This window comes from Mya arenaria, chromosome 5 (genome assembly GCF_026914265.1).
Source record: "Mya arenaria isolate MELC-2E11 chromosome 5, ASM2691426v1".
Lineage (NCBI taxonomy): Eukaryota > Metazoa > Mollusca > Bivalvia > Myida > Myidae > Mya > Mya arenaria.
Genome location: NC_069126.1, coordinates 17,240,889 through 17,262,165, shown reverse-complemented (window position 1 = coordinate 17,262,165; position 21,277 = coordinate 17,240,889). Strand labels below are relative to the sequence as shown.

At 34.4% G+C, this 21,277-nt stretch overlaps 1 long non-coding RNA gene and 1 other non-coding gene across 2 annotated transcripts; both read left to right on the top strand.

Annotated features, from left to right (window-relative positions):
* Positions 1–2,849: 2,849 nt before the first annotated feature.
* LOC128235250 (uncharacterized) lies at positions 2,850–7,299 on the top strand. Its single transcript, XR_008261168.1, has 7 exons — positions 2,850–2,929; positions 3,264–3,334; positions 3,727–3,815; positions 4,252–4,327; positions 5,413–5,489; positions 5,723–5,837; positions 7,199–7,299. It is a non-coding gene; the product is annotated as an uncharacterized LOC128235250 (long non-coding RNA).
* A 4,372-nt stretch (positions 7,300–11,671) lies between these two features.
* On the top strand, positions 11,672–11,753 carry Trnal-uaa (transfer RNA leucine (anticodon UAA)). The gene has a single exon. It is a non-coding gene; the product is annotated as a tRNA-Leu (tRNA).
* Positions 11,754–21,277: the final 9,524 nt, after the last annotated feature.

The window sequence follows — 21,277 nt, the reverse complement described above, 5'->3', positions numbered from 1 at the left end:
ATTTGCGTTTCTAAGACTTAGGATAACATAAAATAAACATAAAAAACGAATGCTTTGAAATTGCTTTTTATTGAAGTGGCAGAAGTAAAGTAATTCATGAAAAATCTTGAGTGTTTTCGTTGAATAGTTCCATACAGGCAGCTTCGTCTAAGGATTGCAGGTTGTCTGTTTGAGATTTCAAGCGCAAAACTTCGTCTTCCAATGCCGTGTTATTTTGCTTAAGCTGATTGTTTTCCGCAGTCAGCTGTGACAGATTCAATGTCAAGCGTGTAACTTCGTCCTGCAATAGTTGACTATCGTCCGTATTCGAGTTGTGCACATAAGTTTGCTTATACCAATCGTTCTCTCTGATCAACCTAAACACCTTTTGCTGTAGTGCGCCACATTTCTTGCGATACTCGGTCGTTTCTAGTTTGTTTTGCAGAAAAGGTTTTTCGATATTGTCAAGTATTGAGACGATTTCTTTGAACGTAGACTCGTGCTTGTTATCACCCATACATAGTCTCGCTACGAAGCCAGTAATTTGTAAATTAAGGTTGCTTATGTCCGTCATGTTTGTATTGTGAGCTAGTTCACTGTAAGTGTTATATATCGTGGAAAGAAAACACAAAAAAGTGAATTACTTTGTTATGATATAATGACTGTTGTTAAGATTAGTGTCATACACACTCTCAAACAATTATGACGAGCCAATCAGCCACTCATTCTGATGATGATTATTTCGAGCGTGTTGTAATCGAATACTGTAACGGTGATTGTTCTGATGATGATTCTGCTGGTGATTCTTTCAAGGAAATTGAAGCCGAATATGAAGATACATATACGTATTATGACATATTGAATCGTGTACAGGATGCTTTAGCAGGCATGGACAAAGGTAAACTTATGGAAAAGTATGAAGGTGGATATATATTCAGCAATGGTAGAAGTGTAGATATCAAATACATGGACAAAGGACAGTCGTACGTAGTATCTGATTTGTTTAGAAGTCGCAAGGAACACATTACCTACGAGATCATTGAACTCAAATATGGGAGTTTCGACAACACGAAATATGAAAGTAAAGAGTTTGATCCACCAGTAGTGATAGTTTTCAGTAATGATGTTCCACGTTTGAAGAAATTTCCAACGTATCGATGGTGCGTGTGGAATATTATAGACAATAGACTGAAAAGTTATGATCGAGAAATGTGTCAATGCAAATGTTGTAGAAATTCTTCCACATCAACACCGAAAAAAGAAAAGATAAAACACTAAAGAAATTTTAAAGATAAATGTCTTTACGAGATGTTTATTTCCTGAAAATTAAAATAACAATTACTAATATAACTACTCTGTCCCCATCTCCGTCTTTAGTCTCCACTCAATAGATAGTTGGAGACAACGCATTATTTTTTTCATATTATAAGGCTTGAAATTTGTTACTTGTCATACACATTCTCAAACAATTATGTCCAGTCAAGCATCGACACAGCAAACAACACCTTGTGAGAATACAAGTGAAAACGAGCAAAAAAGTGAATCTTGTTCTCAGCAACCCATGAATGATATCAATGAATATGAAAAAATGATGGAGATGGCAGAAGATTATTTGCGAGATGCTGAAGAACAAAAATCGAGCGAAATCGAATCCATGCAAGATGACAACCCAGACGGGGCAGTTTGTTATATGAGAAATTGCTGCGTTTGTGACGGTTACTGTTATGATAGTGATAATTTTGAAGACATTGAGACCGTAGACGAGGAAGTAAAAATTGACGAAATTGAACCAAGTATTTTTGTGAGCGAAAACAAGAATTGACATTAGTTTTCAATCCGCTCAAACATGATGATACTTCATTAAGTGCTTTCCGAATGAAAAGGTTCAAACAATTGTTTTGATGTTTTAACTTTGAATAAATGCGTTGAAATGCAATTTGATTGTTTGTTTTATCTCGATTGAAAAATAGAAGCATAGTAACATAGTAGCAAGCACTGTACCTAGCATTGTAGATTGCATGGTCCATGGCTTAAAATAATGCAATGAGTGGAACGAATATAGTTCATATATAAACTTATCTTTTCTTCTCATGTCATACTTGTCAAAACCTACTGATCTAGTATATATACAAATTATGGGAATCAAGAAAATCATCAAAACGTGTTTGAAGAAGTTGCTCAGAAGGTCTGATGCAAAACAGAAAAACATGGACAGTGTGCAATTGAATGCAAACATCAATATGGCAATTGAAATCCAAACGTGTCCGAAACTATATCCGTGTTTGATTTGTTTCAAAAAAGGGGATGCTGAGAAAACAGAACAGAAAGCCGAAAGCCATCAGTGCCCTGAACTGTACCCCTGTTTGGTGTGTTTGTTGCAAGAAGACTCGTCGAGTGTTGACAAAACTTACAAAGTTGTTGAAAAGCTCAGTAGCAGAGACTTAGAGAGAAATGAGAATCACGAAGCACTTCGCCAGTTCTTCGCCAGGCGTGGGAGACAGTTTGTGCCAAAACGTTGTTAACAATAAATTGAGTGATGAACAGACAATGATTAGTAACAAAATAAAATGTATGAACTGTTCGTGTTTTATTGTGTTTATCTATAGTAATCTAGTTGGAATCACTTAAGCTTTAAGAACAACTATGCTTGCTCATAGTTATCAAACGAGTAATGGTCATATAGTCATATATATGTGCAAATCGCTATGCATAACTCCTCAAAGGTACACAGAATGTATTGTAAAATGCTACAAAGTACGATACTTAAGCAAAATAAAACATGAAATAAAGTAAAACAATCACAGACTAATGTTACGATTTTCGGTACAAGCTATACTGAGCTGATTATTATAAGGAAAAGTGTTGTCTGTCGTATTCACTTGGATACGGATGAACCCATGTAAACAATACTCTTTGTGTGTAAAATTTGGGATATTTTCTGTGTTTGAAGGTACGACCTTGGTAGTTATAGTTTCTATAATGTTTTCGCGATTGAACCAAGCCGGGTTTATGCATATACAAGAGATATAAATGATTTTACGAGGTTTTAAACATTTCCAATTTCAGAAAATATTTCTACTTTCGATTTCGTTTTTCTGAAAATGAACAAACTTTTTTTTTCCTAATGTTTAATTTCATAAAACGATACATAAAACATAATAAACATAATTTCAATTATTTTTAATGAGTGTATTTTCTTTATTTTCGTAAAAGTTAAAAAAAAATAGATAAATAATGCAATTCATGGAATGATATGACGTGATATGTATGACGTCATATTGCAGAGTTCTCGCTGTGCGCTGGTCGGCCATCTTGAAAAATAAATTGTGAAGGTCGTATTTCCAGCTTTCCTGCGGTAAGTATGACATGCATGTTTAAAAGTTTTATGAGAAATTGTGTCTAAATATATGATGTATCATATTACCAGCAAGTTTTGTCGATGTATCTATTGAATTCCATAAAAACTTCTATCAAAAGAAATTGCTCCCAGCTCGTTTTAGAATGTTTCGAACATTCTCGAAGCCGATTTTAGAAACTTTAATTCTCGGCTAGATATGTTGAAAAACAAATTAAGCAGTGTTAATTCATATCTCTTGTCTTGTTTATGTCATATTTTGAATGATTTTAACTTTGTTTAGGGACCAAACTGGCAGAAATACGAAATGGCAAATCATGCAAGATTGATAAATATTTTCTTCTATTTGTTTGTTTGAAAAATATGTTGAAAATTATTTTTTTTTAAACCAGAGACGGCAGTTCAGATGCAGTCGTCCTGTGTGTCAGAAAGCTGGTGATCAAAATGGTTGAAGGCAGTACCCAAGAAAGTACATTTACAAGTAAGTAAAATCGCTGAAAATTAATTCCATGAATTGAACTGTCATATCATAATCTCAGTGCTTAGTCTGTTTGGAAATATGCTTGGAATAATTTTTATAGACTGATAATTTATCTAATAACAGACACTGTGTTTGATTTATTACATTGAACTGCTATTAGATAAATTTTCAGTTTGTGTTTGATATCTACCAATGCCATAAATGCATATTTTTGTTCCTGTTGTGAATGATAAGAAATGTTGGGAACATAATACCTTCTGCATGTGAACAGTTTTTCTGTTTCTGTTTGTATGTAGGAAGTATTTTGTTTTCAGGATTATTTCAACATTGTTGATGTGGATGAAATGTGCACTTAGCCATGCTTTTAATGGAATGAAAAATGTAAAAAACTAACAAGCAATATGTGCAGTTTTGTTGATAAAATGTTTTGTTTCAGAGTTGTGAGGAGTAACCTAGCCTATATAACCTGAAGCTCACCCAATATGCAGTGTGTTCTGCTCTGTCAATAACAAGTAAGTAATTTCACCAAATTTTATCAGAAACAAATCTCAAAGTTACAATGAACAGTAAAGTTAACTCATCTTGGTACTTTAATTTACTGAAACACTGAACCAACATGATTTGATTTTGCTCTTTGTACTTATTTCACATAATGGTAGCAAAATTACAGCTATGTGTCAGATTCATGACATTTAGCATTTGTCATACATTTCACTCTTTCAGTTGTCAAACCAAATGCTAAGTGTCAAATCCATTCATGATATTTAGCATGTGTCATACATTTCACTATATTATTTGTCAAACCAAAAGATGAATGTCAAATTATTTGAAGATGCTAAGCATTTATCATACATTTTACTCTTTTTATGACAAATCGACTCACAAATTTAAGCAAACCAGGTGACAATGTACAAATCATTTAGGGTGACGAGCTTTTTGGTTACCTCGCCCGGCCAAACAAAAAGACTTATATATATACTAAAAGTGTTTTAGTTTGGCCGGGCGAGCGAACCAAAAAGCTCGTCACCCCAAAATACTTGTACATCGTCACTTTGTGTGCCTAATTTTGTGAGTCAACTAAATCGTTCTAAATTCAATGTAAAAAAAAGTTTCATAAGGGGGGTACTCAGTGTGAAAAAACTACATCGCTTAAACGCAAATGCGCTTTGGTAGGTATATAGCTAAAAAACGAATGCGCTATGGTGAAAATCCAAAGTCAAAATTTTTGAAAAAATTGAAAAGTTGTCAAATAAATCATAATTTTAAGCACATTGTTAGTGTTCTGCTCTATTATTTGTAAATGAAAACTGAAAGAATGGTTTATATGTTTTGAGACTAAGCATTTACAACTCACTGCAAATATTCTTTGGTGGTCAAAGACTTAATAGAAGTTAATTAGCCAGTGTTCATATTTAGTAAATGAAAATTAGTGAGTTGAAGCTTATATTGTTAAGTTTTATTGTATATCATCTGGCAGGGAAAACAAGATCATTTAAGATTCATGTTTTTGGTGGCAAACAAATTGAACAAGTATTGTTCTTATTTTACTCACTCATTGATGTTTTCATTTTTCAACAGAAATGTTTTGTTTTTTCAGCTCTGTATGGCTGGTCTGACCTCAGTGGAAGTTGTTCGTTTAAATGGTTTCGGGACATTGAAGTAAAACAACACGAGGTAAAATACAAAGTGCTTATTTATTTTTTAACTTGTTTATCCAGTTGTATATGATAAAAAGTTTTTTAACTTGTTCATCCAGTATTATATGGTACATACAACAATAATGTAGAATATTAAATCACTGAGTTGCGGCTTCTCTGAACAAACATCTGTTCACTTTATGTCCACAGTTTTTTGAGAAACAAACAGGGCATCTGTTTTCCCAGTTTGTAGATTTTCTCGTTTTGCAGAATGTCCCACCAAGAGTGAAGGGCTGCCTGTTTGCTTCAGATTCCCAGTCCTCCTCGCTGATGATTTCTGAAGTCCTTACGCAGTCACCCCAGTCTTCAACCTCAGTTTGTACAGGTGATAATGTTTTTGAACCATAGTTCATTGTCATGTCATTGGAATTGTTCAGCTGCTCCAGTTCTGACTGTAACTCTGTTTTGAGTACAGCAAGTTTAGCCTCAAGAATGGCAATTCTTTTAATTTTGCGGTTAAGTCTCTCCATTGTACAGATCATAAATTGCTGTAGGTTTCAAGTTTTGTAATGATATTAAGTATGCGTTACATATTAAATATGCACAAAAATAATGCATTCGATCTGCATTTCACAAGTGTAAAACATCACAAATGAATGGTATTTCAATCTACTTTTTTGTCAAACCATATGACATTATTTGTTCATTAGTAAAACAAATTGATGAATATCAAAGCGATTCATGATACTGAGCATTTATTAAACATTTCACTTTATTGTTTGTCAAACCAAATGCTAAGTGTCAAATCGATTCATGACACTGAGCATTTATCAAACATTTCACTCTATTATTTGTCAAACCAAAAGATGAACGTCAAATTATTTACAGATGCTAAGCAGTTTATCATACATTTCACTTTATTATTTGTCAAACCAAATGCTAAATGTCATGTCTTGAATCGATTCATGATATTTAGCATTTGTCATACATTTCACTCTATTATTTGTCAAACCAAAAGATGAATGTCAAATTATTTACAGATGCTAAACAGTTTATCATAAATTTTACTCATTTTATTTGTCAAACCAAAAGATGAATGTCAAATTATTTGAAGATGCTAAGCATCTTATCATACATTTTACTCTATTTATGACAAATCGACTCACAAATTTAAGCAAACCAGGTGACGATGTACAAATAATTTAGGGTGACGAGCTTTTTGGTTACCTCGCCCGGCCAAACAAAAAGACTTATATATATACTAAAAGTGTTTTTGTTTGGTCGGGCGAGCGAACCAAAAAGCTCGTCACCCCAAAATACTTGTACATCGTCACTTTGTGTGCCTAATTTTGTGAGTCAACTAAATCGTTCTAAATTCAATGTAAAAAAAAGTTTCATAAGGGGGGTACTCAGCGTGAAAAAACTACATCGCTTAAACGCAAATGCGCTTTGGTAGGTATATAGCTAAAACGCGAATGCGCTATGGTGAAAATCCAAAGTCAAAAATTTTGAAAAATTTGAAAAGTTGTCAAAAAAATCATAATTTTAAGCACGTTGTTAGTGTACTGCTCTGTCATTTGTAAATCAAAACTGAGAGAATGGTTAATATGTTTTGAAATTAAGCATTTATCATTTTTGTAAAAATCCAATGTTATAAATGAAACCAAAATTTACCAGAGTAAACATTAATGTGCTATTGTATGTAAGAATGTTTCGTCTTTTACACGTTTCATTTCATTTTTCCAGATGAGATGCCATACACAGGGGATCCGACAGAAGACAGCAGACAGAATTCGTCGATCTATTTGAAATGTCATTGTTTATTTGAAAAAAGATACCTATCCACACTTGTTCGTTTTAAAATATTGTTTGTATTATATGTGCTTTGTACCGTTGCTTTTTGTTTATCAGTAATTCTCCAACACTTGTATTTCGTGTTTTACATGAACATTGAAAATTTATCATACAGTAAATCATTTCGAAAATGAAATTTAAATGGAGAAATACTGATTTATCTGTTTGCTTTTAATGTTTGTGCTGTCTTGCTTACCCCAGTAACGCGGGTCTTGTTTGCTATTGTGAGTACTGTTGTTATTTTTTTTGGCCATCCAAAGTATTGTTCACGAAAGATAACACTTTTTTTTCATAAAATTGGTTACATTTTGGTCTGTCGATTTTTTTCATTGAAACCACAGTCAAACGGTTTTTCACTATATTTTTTTATGAGAAACAGCCAGACTTGGTCACGGCTGAAACCGAGGAACATTTGTGATTGAACAAAATTTTAGCAGTAATGCTGCTTGTAATTCATAAATTTATTAAGCTTTGGTCTTGTCATATTGATTACGATATTGGTTGGAACATAACTTGGTAAAATGGTAAACATTTTGATAGTGTGCACAAGAGCAAAATTTGCACTGCATTTTAAAATGTGTCATTTTTGTGAAATGCTGTTGACAAAATGATTTGTTTGCTCGTGCCAGCATGGGTCGACGAGATTCGTTTCTCACTGTCCTTTATGCGGCGGTTTAGGATGCAAGCCTGTTGTTTTGTCAATGTCTATAAAGTTCAGCTTGAATGAAAATTGAAATCAATATTGCAAGATCAAGCAATTTTTAAAAAAAATGTTAGAATGTAGATGCGTTGTGAAATACAAGTGAAATGTACTAGGCTCATTGCATTCTTAGTTTGGTTTCGAAGTGCAAAACTTCATTCATCACAAACATTCCTCTTGAACGACCGAACATTGATATGTGGCAATGTTTTCGTTCAGCAAAATGATTTGGCAAAAGTAATTTAAAGGCTAGCATGAGTATGGAGGTGTCGTTAGACCAGCTTAGTATTGGTGTAAGGTGGTGTACAGTGCCAATACTAGGAACCGCTCATGTTCACCATGTCACGCTACAGGCAATGAAAAATAGGGAGTGGCAACCTCTTTGTATCGCCGTGGTCCGACAGTCCACACAGTCTTTACAATGAGAGGGGAAACATAGGCAATCGGATGCTTCTTCCTAAGTGTGCCTTGTCGAGTAACTGCCTTTGGCGTTGCCTTTATTTTCAAATTTGTGAACAAATAAAACTAGGTTAGGACCACATAATAGGGTTACGATGAAAATTAGGTTTCCCTTTTAATGTTTGAAGATAACAGCCACTGGCGTTATACTTCAAAAAATGGCTCGAAATACACATATCACACAAACATTCAACATTTCAACATTTTATCTGCAACATTTTTCATTTTTCAAAAAAATACTCAGATGTACAAAAATAATGCAAAACATGAACAGCAAATTCACAAATTCTGCTGTGTTGAAATTTAAAAAATCAAACATGAGATTGTATGAAAAAGCTTCTTTTTTATTTTCAAACATGTTAAATCTCACGATCATAAGCCATATGTACAAAAATAATGCAACTCTGAATTGTAATTTCATGCTCTCAACAAAAAATATGCATCGAAAATTGTGAAAATCTTTCAAAAAATTATAGGCACATGCAAATCTCACAGATCTCACAATCATAAGCCATATGCACAAAAAAAATGCAGCATCAAGTCCATGAAACATGAAAAATTGATATCTTACTGAAACTGGCGTTCACACAAGATTTCATGAAAAAAATCAAATCTTCATAATGTTGAAAAAAATATAGGCTCATGCAAATCTCTCAAAAAATTACAAATCTCACAATCATAAGCCATATGCACAAAAAAATGCAGCTAAGTCGATGAAACATGAAAAATTGATATCTTTCTGAGACTGGCGTTCACACAAGATTTCATGAAAAAAATCAAATCTTCATATTGTTGAAAAAATATAGGCTCATGCAAATCTCTCAAAAAATTACAAATCTCACAATCATAAGCCATATGCACAAAAAAATGCAGCTAAGTCGATGAAACATGAAAAATTGATATCTTTCTGAGACTGGCGTTCACACAAGATTTCATGAAAAAATCAAATCTTCATATTGTTGAAAAAATATAGGCTCATGCAAATCTCTCAAAAAATTACAAATCTCACAATCATAAGCCATATGCACAAAAAACACCAAGTCTATGAAACATGAAAAATTGATATTTTACTGAAACTGGCGTTCACAAGATTTCATGAAAAAAATAAAATCTTCATAATGATCAAATTCAACAAATCGACATTTGCAGCAAATCTCACAGATCTCACAATCATAAGCTATATGCACAAATTCCACCAAGTCCATGAAACTTGAAAAAAATGATATTTTGCTGAAACTGATTTCACATAATCTTCATAGAAAAACTACTTCATTCACAGATTTCAAAATCTCGAGCCATTTGTACAATAATAATGCGGAATCAAGTGATAATTCTGGAACTATTTCATATGAGCGTATAAATAAAAACGGTAAAAAAAATAGTCCTAACCATTTATGCACAATTATAATGCGATGCGCATTAATTTTGGCCATCGGGTATATAAGCTCCACATTTTTCAATATTCGTCATTCCAGTAGCAAGCTCTTAGCTCAGAAGTGCTGTTAGTCTGCTGGGAGCCCAAAGTGGGTTTGAACTTCTCAGATTTCTCCTCGCACTATGAACTTGGTGCATCAGAGATACAGAGAAAATATCTGAGAGGTTTTTTGACCTTCTGGTTTGAACATGAGAACCGTATGTCGCGATACCTCATAGTTTTTCGCTCTTGAGTCTGGCCAGCTCATGTTGTCGATCACTTTGACATCGCCTGACGAATACGATCATTCTCTGTGATAGCCATTAGATCATATACAAAAAGCGATTTTGGCAAGTGATTTGTTATTTGCGTCTGGTAGCATGAGCATAGAAGTATAGCTTCGACGAGATTTGTTTCTCATTGCTCAATATGCTACGGTCTTGGATGCAATGCAATGATTTTGTCAACTTCGCAAAAACATTTTGGCAAAAGTAAAATTTGAGAGGCTACCATGAGTATGGAGGTGTCGTTAGACCAGCTTAGTATTGGTGTAAGGTGATGTACAGTACCAATACTAGGAACCGCTCATGGTCATCATGTCGCGCTACAGGCAATGAAAAATAGGGAGTGGCAACCTCGATGTATCGCTGTGGTCCGACACTCCACACAGTCTTTACAAAGAGAGAGGAAAACACAAGCAATCGGATGCTTATTCCTAAGTGTGCCCTGTCGAGTAACTGCCTTTAGCGCTGCCTCAGTTTTTTCAAAATTCAAAATTCAAACTTCAATCGCTTCTTTGCTCATAAGTTGCGATACATAAAAGGAAATGCTTTCTGAGATTAAAGTTAGCATTTCCTGCCTGCAAGTAAAGCGAGCAAATATGCCTCTATGTGCTTAAGAGGTGTGTTTGAAAGTGAACTCTGTAGCCTTCTCTTAGATCAAAAGAGAAATAAGTCTACGAGTTTTCGAGCCTAGCTTGTGGTTTTGGGTACTTGAAGTTGATCGCATATTTCCAATCGTTCACTGATCGATCTATGCGGCTGTAGCACTCGATTCTTGCTTCAGTATAGCCATTCATGTATCTGAGATCATAAGTTCGGCGTTGTGCCTACAACGAGTCAGCAATACCCCGTTTGTTACACCCGAGTAGTCCAGCACTCTACATTATAGGTGTAACAAATTGTAGAAGGTCGCCTGGAAGGCCTCTAATGGGTGCTGATTTTGCGTAGTGTATGACACTAGGAAAATAGGTTTCTGGCTCAGAGTTACCATTTTCCGACCTCGCTGATGCCGTGGGTAACCTGACCAATGCCAGTCACAAGTCTGGATGAAAAACAGGGAGTGACCACATTGCATAACAAAAATACTTTTCACATTGAATGTTTGACATTATAACAATTGTAAACATTTGCTTGTGTTTGATTTCATGAAAACAATTGTGTATAATTATGTATATTGATATGTTTGCAATGTTATGAATACTATGCATGTTTGTACTTTGTTATCTGCTTACATTTTGAATAAAACATAAACTGAAATTAGAAGCATTAGTTGTATATCAGAAATTTCAATAGTTATGCAACGATTGAGTGAAACAAAATTTAAGCATCATGAAGACTTTCGTCTTTTGAAATGCTTCAAACTGCAAAGCTCACTTCACTTTCACGTGAAAGCAATTTTTAAATTTCATCTCATATTTTTCAAAATCTTCAAACATAAGAAAAAACTCATGTTTCCTTTGCATTATAATTTCAAGCTCTTATAATCTTCACTTCTCAGCTCATTTGTACCAAGTACGGTGGCCGAGTGGTTAAGGCGTTGGACTTAAGTTCCAATGGACTATGTCCGCGTGGGTTCGAACCCCACCCGTACTAATATATTTTGCATTTTGGCTGACATGCGATTAGTATCCAAGATATTTCGTAATTTGGCATCACCTCAGCATGAAAGAAGAAACGCGACAAGAGTTGCAACTACAAAACGATGAAAAAAACATTTGTCAAATTTGTGTTACGGACAAAAAGTGTATTGTGTTTACGCCTTGTGGCCATTTGACTTGTCATGCATGTTCAATCAAAACTAGTAAATGCTATTTTTGCAGAACTGTTGTTATTGGAAAATATCAAATTTATGAATAAATCGTAAACAATTATTTGTATTTTTGCTTTCTGATTATTTCATTTTCCGGTAAGGTGAACTGTGCTAATCACTCAAACACTACCAGTTCTGATTCACACAGTTATGCTGTAGACAACCGCAATACGCTAGTTAGCTCAAATTTCTAACATTGGTTAGCAAAGTTGACGAATGCAAGTTCGAGAAATAATGTATACGCTTTTTAGAGTACTTCAAACTATTTAAACATACAGCAGTGACTGTACTTTTCACTAACTATGGCAAAACGATATACTGACATCGTTGGGTTTGCTGGACTACAGTACAATGATTATTTCAAAAGATTCTGTTGGGAATGTCAATTGTGTTGTGCTGGAGTCTTTACGTTAGAACCTTGTCAACGACATGATCTTTTGAACATTTTCCCTCCAGCTGGCTACTGCCAAAACTGTTTTCGATATGTGTGGTACTGTAATGATTGTAAGGCTGATGAAACGCCACCAAAAGTGCGAATGAGAAACTATTGTTTGTCATGTTTCTTCCACCGATTTGAAAATCTTGCAATCTTGGCCGGCTAACCCTGACGTGGTTGAAGAAAGTTTTCGATTGATTGTGACAATTATCTTGTTTCACAAAATAAAAAATAAAAACTTGAAATAAATTACTTTGTTTTTGTATCTGATACCAAGACGCTCATTTTTTTCTCTGATGATTTTCAATTTTCATTTTCAATTTTCATTTTCTCTGATGATTCTCAATTTTCATTTTCAATTTTCATTTTCAATTTTCATTCTCAATTTTCATTCTCAATTTTCATTCTCAATTTTCACATTCGTCATTTTCATTTTCACCCTCGTGGGACTAAACCCACTCATCGCCGATATCGGGTTGCATATTTGTGAACACTGGTGTCATGCTTAATGTTTCGCACCCACATTCACTTAAATGTTTACAAACACAAGTTTCTATCAGAAATGAATCAAAATATCATTGATATTCAGTGTCTGCCTGATTTCGAGTATGAATTGACTGTTGTATATTTTAAGATTTAAATTTTTCGTAAATGCTGAAAAATTAATTATATTTCTCTTCTTAAGGTCTTATATTTAGTATATTAAATAAATGGATAATAAAAACACACAATAGGCACCACAAATCTGCCGGGCATTCGATTTGTCGGAAACTGCTTCTCATCACAAGCTAATCAGAACAGTGTAAGTACCTTCTTTGCGCCGCTATTAGATACTCTATATGTGACATCACACATGTGAAAAATATATCGACAATAGCAGCTTGAGCTGTAGTTATCTCAAATGTGAACAATTTTAGTAGGTATTTAAACACATATAAAAAATAAAAAAAACGTATAAAAACTGTCGGAAACTGCTTCCCAACCAGTATAATATAAGTTCCGTTCACAAAAAATAAATATCCAATGTTTAATTATGAGTTTGATGTGTTGTTTCTTCATCTCATAATGTCAAAACAAAACGATATATACATGAAGGGCACCTGCAAGGCTGTGGTTCACAGTTTTAAAACCACCCGAACACTTCGGCCATGGCCGAATTGTTACAATTGTATTAACGAGGACTATCTCGAAGCTTGGAGACGATGGCCGAGTTATTACAATTGGGTCAAATTGTTTTGCTTGGCATATTTGTTGTCTGTGTCAGTCAAGGTTCCTTTTATTGGAAAGGTGATTAAAAACATTTAATACTTGTTTTGTGCAAAATATCTTTGCACTTACATGGTAAAATATGAATATAAACCTGTATTATCTATTTCAAACAAAATATACTTCTCTAAATACAATTTCAATATTTTTCAAAACCCCCGTTTTTGCACAAACCCGTTTAGACTTCAGGGATTGGAAGAATCCCTTATAACACGTCCATTATTTTAAACTACCACCACCCCTACACACACGCACACACACAAATTCCTACTATTACAAATTCCCTTTTGACTTTCGGCGGGGGATTTTTAGCGGGGGATAATAAATGTATCATTTCATAAAGGTTTTTTACCTGAGGCTGAGACATGATATCTCTGATGTCCCGTGAGACATCTTGTTGCGACCCATGCTGAAACAATATCAAAAATAATAAAGTACAAATAAAGTGTAAGTGCTGTTAGATCTAACAACATAAAAAATAGTAAAATGGACACGAAATCACCTGATTCTGCTTGATGTTGTATAAAAACTCGACTGCTTCCAAAATATCGACCAGCTTCCTTAGATACTAATTTGTGACTCATTTCCGGAAATGAGCCACCAAGTGAATGTATAAAATACGGCCCTATAAGGCCTCTACAGAGGCATAGGTATGGAAAACACGACCCTAGGGTCTAGCTTTTTAAATTCTTTACCAATTTAATAAATTTTGGTATCGTTGTAAAGAAGAAATAACTAGCTTTTAGAAAATATTTTTGGTTTTTAATTCCTAGTGTAAAAAAAAACATGCTAATATAATCTTAAAGTCATCGTTGAAAATCACGTAATTTCGCACAGAGAAACAGGTATGAAAAACACTGCGGTCCTAGGATCTAACTTTTTTTTAATTCTTTACCAATTTCATAAATTTTGGTATCGTTGTAAAGAAGAAACAACCAGCCTTTAGAAAATAGTTTTGGTTTTTAATTTCTAGAGTAAAACATATGCTAATATTATTTTAAATTCATCGTTGAAAATCGCGTAATATCGCACAGAGATATAAACGTATGAAAACACGACCCCTTGTGGCGGTTTTTCCACCCAGATATGTATTTCGGGAAATGTTTTTATACACATGCTATTGACACTTATGTTTTATTTTACGATATTTCGTAAAAACACTTTTATGGCATAAATAAATGCCCTATTTTCATTCAAAGCTTGTGTTACGTTTTCCCTTCATCCATACAAGTTCGACCCGGCCTGTCACTTAGTACCTTGACGTTGAGCAATACATAAAAACGTATGAAAACACGACCCTAGGGTCTAACTTTTTTAATTCTTTACGAGTTTAATCAATTTTAGAATCGTTGTAAAGAAGATTCAACCAGCTTTAGAAAATATTTTTGGTTTTAAATTCCTACCTATATAAGCTATGCAAATAATGTCTAAAAGTCAACGTTGAAATTGGCATAGGTATCGCATAGTTCTAAGCGCAAGTGTGAAAAACACTGCCCTAGTGTCTAACTATTTTATTTCTTTATCAATTTGATAATTTTTGGTATCGTTGCAAAGTACAAACAACCTGCTTTTAGAAAGCGTTTTCGTAATTTATTTCCTAGTGTGAAAGGTCATGATAAAATTGCTATCAATTCATCTTTGCAAACGCGCTATACTGTAAATGGATACGGATATGACAAACATGGCCCTGTGGTATAATTCCAATATTTCTAAATCAACTTTGTAAATCAAATTGTTGTTGCACAGAAAGGAACACAAGCTTTCACGAGATTTTTTGTTTCGAATTCACCGTTGAAATTCACACAATGCTGCAACGGGGCTTAGTTATGAAAAACGGCCCTGTGATCTAATTACTATAATTTTAAATCAATTGATTAAAAAATGTGTAAATGCAAAGAAGAGACCACCAGCTTTCACATGATGCCTTTGTTTTAAATTCATATGTTAAGAAAATTTAATTAAATTGTCTTATATTCAGAGATGCAAATCGTGCTTTACCGCAAACGAATGGACACATTTGTGAAAAACGCGGTACTATGGTCTGATTTCTATAAGTCATACTTAATTAAGTAAATAAAGGTATTGGTGAAAAAAACAAAAAAAACAAGCGTGTACCAAATCGAAATGGATATAATTTCATAACACGATACTGATTTCGATTCAAATGCCATCGTTAAATAGCACATTACTGGCACGGACATAGGTGTGAAGAACATGGCACTATGGTCTAATTCCATAGGTAGACATGTAATATTTTGTTAATTGGCTTTTATGTTTCCAATGCAATTTTCTCAGCAGCAATCGAACAAATTTCAAGCTATCATGTATAAGTGGTGTAGCAATTAGTTTGTCGAAACTGGAAGAATATGTTTGAGATAGATATTATGATCCTAATCCAGTTTGGATGAGGAAACATTTGTGTTTGTCATTCCATTTTATTATTGCATTTTGTTTGTTAACTCTGTATAAGCCTGTAATAGGCCATGAACATTTTACTAAAAGTTCAAAGATAAAAGGTAAAGCATTCGGAGCCTCTCGGCCATTTGTATCGTAAACAACTTCGGATGTATTTTGACGGTTTACATACTCAAAAAGAGGTACGTTTAAGTCCGCTGCAAGTAAATCGCGAAGTAATTTTATTTAGCAGTTAAACTTTATGACTGAACTCTTGGGAATCTTAATTATGTTTGCAATAGTACACTTCACTGGCAATCAATTTGAACTTAGATCAATACATACAATTCTAAAATACTACATTTAATTAATAAAATAATTTCAATATTTACGAACTACTTCAACTGATGTACCGGCATACGTCTTGTAAAGTTCCTGGAATCATGTAGTCCGGAGCCCGCAAAATAAACATTTCTGTTTTAGTGACATTTATAAAGTATTTAATTTTTCACGAATTCCGTTGTTTTCTTATTACTTCTTTAAGATGATTTGTGTATTTAATATTCAAGTAATGGTTTTAGTATAAGATTGATACGAAAGAAGTTACATTCTTAATGGTTTTCTACCTTTTCTAAAGATTAATGAGCTTGACACCCCTAGTCTTTAATGTAAGTTATATATAATGGTTTCACCCATAGTATTTGTTAAAATGGATCATTCTGTTTTGGTAACGTGATGATAGGGTATATAAGCAGCAAAAGGCATAGAAATGGTTAGTTCGTGTCTCGAGGCCGAGGGGAAAACATCACGTTATAATATAGGGAAGCTTTGAAGTATCTTTTTGTACTGTTTAGGGCGGGTTCTGAACTATTGGAGACTAGGAGAATTAAAGTGAAGCATTGCGCTATAGCTCACTGCGGGTTTCACTAATATAGTGTGAGATTGGTTTATAAGCGTTTTGTATGCTGGTCCTGTTGAAGTTATAGCATAGATGTTGTAGTGTTTCTGTGTGTGCGTTCTTGGTTTTGGGATAATTAAACGGTACATTGATTTTTGATCCATAATAATGATTTCTGCAATCATTGGTTTTGTAAGGAATCATTGTTAATCATTTGTATATATTACTAATTTCATACTTAATTTTTGGGACAATGTAGTCCGAGAATAGGGTTGTAGTTTAATTCAAGGTAGCGTGTCCGAGCTAGCTAGGGAAAAAACTTTACAGTTGTTTCGATAAAAATTGGCCGAGGAGTTCCGAATGTCTTATACAGAGTATTGTTTTGATAAAACGTTAACCGTTCTGAAAGGTGGTGCAAAAGCCCTGTACCCGGTATTTGCAATCGCTTTTCGATCCATTTTAGTCAAGTGCCCGCTTCAATAAGGCTATACATTTATAAAAAAAACCCCAAAAAACAATAAATATGAAAATGACTTTAACTGACCCCCGTTCAGTTAACAACACGCAGTACTCAGAAGGTAAGCGCTATAGATCATACGAATACCGAATTCAAAGATCATACAAATGGAAAGTATAAAGCAGCAAAATTTGTTGTCTGCCACCTGAAGTAAAACAAAAAGTGTGCTTCTTTTCATCTCTCGGATATGCAAGAAAACCTAGTATGCATCAGGTTACAAATACTGATTTTCTGGGTCACCAATATTGTTTTTTTAACTAGACGACAATATTGCTCGGTATTGGAAATGACCAGACTTTCCAATTTAAATACCAACTCAAATGTTCTGAGTGATGATCAATAGCCGCTCAATAAAACTATTTTTATCGTTTGTGACTTTTAAATTCTGAGTGATGATCATTAGCCGGTCAATAATACTATTTTTTGTTGTTTGTGAAATTCAGTAGGGGGCCGACACGTCTCGATCCAATAAAATTAAGGGGACGAAATGGCCGGGCCGAAACGTCTTAGTGAACGATTTGGTAGTAGGCCAATTAAGTAAGGGGCCGATTTGTCTCGCTCCCATAAGGTCAAGGTCACACTTAGTGTATGTTTACGTTGGAAGGCATAGGACATAGAGTAAATTGGTCGTGTCCAGGATGTAACTTTCTCTTGTATGAACAGATTTTTAGCTCGACTATTTGAAGACTAAGGAGGGCTTTAATACCCCCAGCATCCACGTCGGCGTCGGCGTCTAGTTAAAGTTTTACGGTAAGTTGGGATTTTCACTTATAACTCCAATACCATTCATTCATTTCAATTAATTAATACTTCACACTGTTGTTTAGGGCCATCACATAAGGAGGTTACATTACTCCATTTTATCATTTGTACATACTTTGACCCATGATTGACTATGGAAGTTAGGTTTATGTTTAAAGGCAGGTAGGGATACTTATTAATAACTTCTAAGTCCTTCATTCAAATGTCTTGATAATGCACAGAGATGTTCAGGACCATCACACGATGAGGTTACATAACTCCATATTATCCTTTATACAAGTTATGGCCTCTGATTGACTTAGAAACTTAGGTTAAAGTTTTAGGGCAGGTTAAAGTTTTATGGCAAGTTGGGTTTTTTACTTATAACTATAGTAACCTTTATTCAATTTACTTAGTACTTCACACAGTTGTTCAGGGCCATCACATAATGAGGCTAGAAAACTCAATATTATCCTTTATACAAATTATGGCCCCTGATTGAATATGGAACTTAGGTTAAAGTTTTAGGGCAGGTTGGGATATTTATAAATAACTTTTTTTTATCATTCATTAAGTGACTTAATACTTCACACAGTTGTTCAGGACCATCACACTATGCGGCTACATAACTTCATATTATCCTTAATACAAGACGTTATGGCCCCTGATTGACTAAGGAACTTAGGTTAAAGTTTTAGGGCAGGTTAAAGTTTGGATATTAATAATAAAAAAATCTATACCCCTCATTCAATCGACTTAATACTTCGCAGAATTATTGTCGACCATCTTACAACAAGGTTACATGACTCCATTTTAACTCTAAATACAAATTATGGCCCTTGATTATTTTTTTTTCTTTGTTTTACTTATTTCTTTTGACAGGCAAATTTTTATATTCTTAACCAGGTTTTCACAAAGGGAAATCTTTTTATGAGAATGACTTGCGTCATTGTTCGGGCAGGTTGGTGGGAGGGCAGCGTCAAAGTCACCTTATATATGGAATCATTTTAACTAGGTTTGACATAAAGTGACCAAACTTGGTATACAGGAAAAGTTTATTGATACCTTTCATAGGAATGCGTTCGAGGCCCCTCGGATCAAGGTCAATGTCAAAGTTACAATGAATAGAAAAATTGTTGGTATTGAATAACTTAAGTAAGGGTTGACATATTGCGACCAAACTTAGTATATATGAAGATTTTTCCAGAGAACTTTCATGAGATTATGTTTTGGGCCCCAAGAGTTATGGTCAAGGTCAAGGTCACTGCTGCTAAAATGGTAAAATGGTTAGTACTGAAGAACTTGTGTAATGGTTGACATAGTGTGACCAAACTTAGTATATAGGACAAGTTTATCGAGACCTTTCATTGGATTGCCCTTTGGTCCCCTAGGGTCAATGTTACTGTTACTAAAATAGATTACCGTTTTGTTACTAAATAACTTTATTAATGGTTAACATACTTTGACCAAACTTGATATGTAGGAAGAGTTTATGGAGGACTTCCATGGGATTGTGTTTGGGGCCCCTAGGATCAAGGTCTCTGTTACAAAAAAAAAATAGAAGAAAGTAGTTGAAACTGAATCTCTTTTGCCAATCATTAAAAAAACCGGTTTTGTCACATCGGTGTTCTTGTTTACTTTTTAATTTTATTTTTTTAGTGCTTTTGACAGGCACATATTACATCATTATTGTCACGTGCAATACCCATGTCCCTACCTCAAAGGTCATTGTCAAACTTAGTATTTATTCACCATGGAATGCTGCGTATAATAAGGACATTAAGTTTAAGTGGTCGTGTCCAGGCTGTAACTTTCTCTTGTATGGACATATTTAAAAATAACTTGCAACATGTCATACCAAGACAACGTGTCACGTGCAAGACCTGTGCATTTACCTCTGAGGCCAAGGTCATACTTAGTGTTTGTTCACCATGTAATGCTGCATATAAGGGCATAGAGTATAGGTGGTCGTGTCCTGGCTGTAATCTTCACTTATATGGACATATTTTAAAATAAATTACCAATAAACAATAAGCTTGACTATATCTTGACTTATTTATTAGTTATTGCCATTAGTTACTTACTAAAATGTTGCAATAACTTGTTTCACAATTATTGTCAAAACAAATCGGTTAAAACTATCTAATTGAAAATATTGTATGAAATGTAATGAAACTTATGGTATGTATATTTGCACTAGCTGCTTCTTAATAAGTTCACAGAAAGTGCACAAAAGAAAAAGTTGAGGAATACATGGAGTTCAATCGAATGAGGTTTGACTGAAATATTCATGGACATCTAGTGCTCTTTCGTTTATTTCCCCTCAATCAAAATGTTGTTCCTCAATAATACACGAAAACCTTTTACATTTATATATTGTACTGTAAGTTTGTGCACGGCAGAAAATTAGATTATCTTCATTTACCATTTAAAAAAACAACTATCCAAAATGAACAAAATACCCTCTCCAAAAGCTTTGTCTTGTTTATTAAATAATTCATTTCCATTTCCTTTCATGATGGCTTTCGAGGGTATTTATCACATTCAGTGATGGCACTAGTTTCAACCAGTCATGTGTTACACAAGATAATGACTTCGGCTTCATAGCATGATTACAGCCACTCCTATCAAGCATTGGCTAGTCAGACATATCCCACACCCCTAAAATACGTCACTGCTTCGTTTACTTGCCTGATCAGCCAGCACATGCTATCCATCGATATTTCGTCTACAATGTTGACATAAAAAGTTCACGTAGACATTTTTAGGAGGTGGTGGAGCCAGTTCCCCTCCCTAAAGCCCACCAACCCAAAATCCTGGATCAGCTTGTGGTCACGGACTGCATACTCGTATATCCAGATTTTAACGATCCGGACGATACGTGTATCGTTAAGTAAGCCGATACACTATTTCCTAAAATCATCGATTAAAATCGGTTCAGTGGGTACAATTGGCGGGGAGGGGGGACAATGTTCCTTTTATGGTGTGTTCCTTGTGTGTGCTGTACAGTCGGTTCATTGTATGTGTTGTACGGTGTGTCCTTGTGTGTGCTGTA